Genomic DNA, 788 nt, shown 5'->3' on the forward strand with positions numbered 1-788 from the left:
GGGTTTTCGAAGCGTCTGGAGCTCCACCGGCCGCTCGCTTCTCCGGCTGAGGGCAGCGATGGGAAGCCTAGAAACCCTAGGACGTCGTTTGAGGAAAAGATGTAAAAAGAAAGTCCTAAACGCTCCAACACGAAAAAATAAAAAATAATAATAATAATCGCTGGAATAATTATTGTAAAAGGCACGGAGGGTGTGGATGGAAATATGCAAGTCTCTCGCGCGCTCAAGTCTCGACGCAGGGAAAACAATGGGTCGGCGCGTACAGGCGGAGGAGGGCAGCGGTGATTTGCGGTATCCATTCATCTACATGGTTCTTATCTGACCCACCTAACCACGGTTTCATCATGATTCAGATTCGGAGGCGGACTCTGTCAGCGAACAAATCAACGAGATGGGAGTTGGATTTCAAGTAGCGTATGGTATCATGGAACTTGTGGTGGGAAGATGATAGAATTAGGAACAGAGGCATGGATCGGTTCGGGAACCTTGCATGGTTAGGTTGGGCATTACCTTTTCGTGGTCATGTGCGACCAAACGTGGCGGGGGAGAGGACCGGTGGTGAACGTTGTTTGGTCAGATCCCCTGCAAAGCTTCTGTTTTGACGTTGGTTAGTGGCGGCCTCTGAGCGTAGGTGTGGGCCTTCGCCAAATTTTATGTTGAAAAATTTTTTGTGCATCAATATAGGAAATCTGATATAGAATATACTATCTTATTTGATCTACATAATCATCACTTTTTAATATATATTTAATATTTTTATTTTTATTTTTTTAAAATTTTAAATGATA

The sequence above is a fragment of the Elaeis guineensis genome, chromosome 11, assembly GCF_000442705.2.
Source record: "Elaeis guineensis isolate ETL-2024a chromosome 11, EG11, whole genome shotgun sequence".
In the NCBI taxonomy this organism is placed as follows: Eukaryota; Viridiplantae; Streptophyta; class Magnoliopsida; order Arecales; family Arecaceae; genus Elaeis; species Elaeis guineensis.